We start from the raw sequence: 2,205 nt of genomic DNA, 5'->3' as shown, positions 1-2,205 counted from the left end.
TCATTGACAACACCAACAACATCCTCACCCATCACAGCCATGTCCTAACCATCATACCATCACAAAAAGAAATACCAAAGCACTTAGAAATCAAACAGCAAAGAAAATACAGCAAATATTATACCAAGTTGTATTGTTCATGATTGCAGGTACACATCATAGCAAAGTACCAAGGTCTCAGAACATATTACAAATTCATCAATGCTACTTAACAGTACATGACCCCAAGTACTTAAGTGGAATTAAACTCTAGAAGATCCCCTATTCTGCCACATTTGTGCAGCCCATGCATCCCTTTGTTGTGCCCAGGTTCCATTGTCAGGACTATGTTCTGGCTCAGGGGGGGTATCAGTGGAGTTAGGAGTCCAAGCAGCTTCAGTGGGGACATGTTCATATTGTCCATGCCTAAGTATCCAATTGTGCAGAATACAACCGGCAAGAACCAACTTAACTTGGGTTTTGTAAGGATGGAAAGGCTTATTATCAAGGATTCTGAATCTATTCTTTAGAGCACCAAAGGCCCTCTCTACTGTCACCCTAAGAGAAGAATGCCTCAGGTTAAACAACTCTCTTTGATTTTGTGGCCTATTTGAACCAAACTCCCTCAAGTGGTACCTTGTACCACGATATGGTGGTAGGAACCCAGGCCTGGCTGCATATCCAGCATCCACAAGATAGAATTTCCCTAGACAATGTAACAAATGGAGATGGTTTATCAGTTTAGTGTGTGCAAGTATTGTTGGCATGTGTGTATGTGAGTTATGGTACCTTGTGGGACTATAAGACCATCTGCCCTTTCAAGAGCATCTGATAAAACTAGAGCATCAAGTGCAAATCCCTCCCAACCAGCAAGCACATATGTGAACCTGAGATCAAAGTCCATTGCTGCTAGTACATTCTGAGTGATGGTGTGCTTCCTGCCTCTAAAGCCATATTAATAGGTTGCTACCATATGGGTAAGGTCAGTTGGTTTGCAATTAGGAAAGGGCCACCAACCTTGAAATATGGGTTCCATCTCCTGCTGCCAAGGATCCTAGGATGGACACTAGTGGATGGTGGAACAATCAACTCATTTCTCAACTCACCAACTGCATACAAGACTTGATGAAAGAACCTACTGATAGTTTCAGGTGACCTCCTAAATGTCATGTTAATGACCCTGAACCTTTGGTTGTGTCCCACTACATGCAAGAACATTGCTACCTGTTCTTCAACAGTGGCATGAATGCTATCCACAACCAACTCTCTAAACCGAAACAGGTCACACAGTTGGAAAAAAGGTGCCCTTCTCATCCTTAGCAGGTTGACACAATGCACATCATCAGATTCATAAATGAATCTGAGGTTGCTATTCCTCTCTCTGTCCCTCTCTGCCATGGGTCCATAGGTAATAGATCGAGCATCCTCACTTCTCCTTCTAAACCACAAGAAAAACCATGCAGCAACAAGAGCAACAAGAGCAGCCGCAGCCCGGTGCCTACCTTGCAAGTCCATGTCTAAGAATACAATGCAGTGTTCATTAGAGCCCAGTATACAAGAACTTGGGGTCATGTTGTTAAGCAAGCAAACATTCTCAACTACATGTTATCCTAGACGCGGCTGCCACACCCGAAGGTGCTCCTCCAGCGGCAAGGAATCATCATCGATCTAGGCACTTTGCTCAGCTGAGTAGGGCGTGATTGGTTGCAAAGGAGTAAGGCATGATTCAAGGACACAAGAAATCAGATCGACAAATATACATGACAACCATAGATCCGCATAAGAACGAACATAGGGTTCATGAAAACCATAAATGCAGATGCAGAAACAACCTAGGGTTCATTGGCACCAACCAAGATGTACCGTCGCAGGACCGGCGGAGGCACAGGGTGCCGCCGAAGGACCCCGACCCATCAGTAGGATGGTACAAGAACCAAAAAAAAATCAGATCAACCTCTACACATGTGAGAACCATAGATCTGCATCAGAAAAGTACCTAGGGTTCATCACAACCTTAAATCCACAAAAGGAGCGCACGGATCTGACAGAACAATAACCTAGGGTTCATCGACACCAACCAAAAAAATACGAATCGACAGATCAGCGGGGGAGAGGGGATGAAGCAATGTAAAGAGGAGGGGCAGATGTACCGTTGCAGCATCGGCGGGGGCACAGGGCGCCGCCGGAGTACCTCGAGCCACCGGCGAACCGAGGTCGAACAGGAGG

General features: G+C 45.4%; 1 pseudogene; it reads right to left on the bottom strand.

The window, feature by feature from the left end:
* Window positions 1-242: 242 nt before the first annotated feature.
* LOC140223325 (protein ALP1-like) lies at window positions 243-1,494 on the bottom strand (annotated as a pseudogene).
* Window positions 1,495-2,205: the final 711 nt, after the last annotated feature.

The sequence above is a fragment of the Setaria viridis genome, chromosome 7, assembly GCF_005286985.2.
Source record: "Setaria viridis chromosome 7, Setaria_viridis_v4.0, whole genome shotgun sequence".
Lineage (NCBI taxonomy): Eukaryota > Viridiplantae > Streptophyta > Magnoliopsida > Poales > Poaceae > Setaria > Setaria viridis.
The sequence above is the reverse complement of the archived record's forward strand: the minus strand, read 5'-3'. Positions and strand labels throughout refer to the sequence as shown.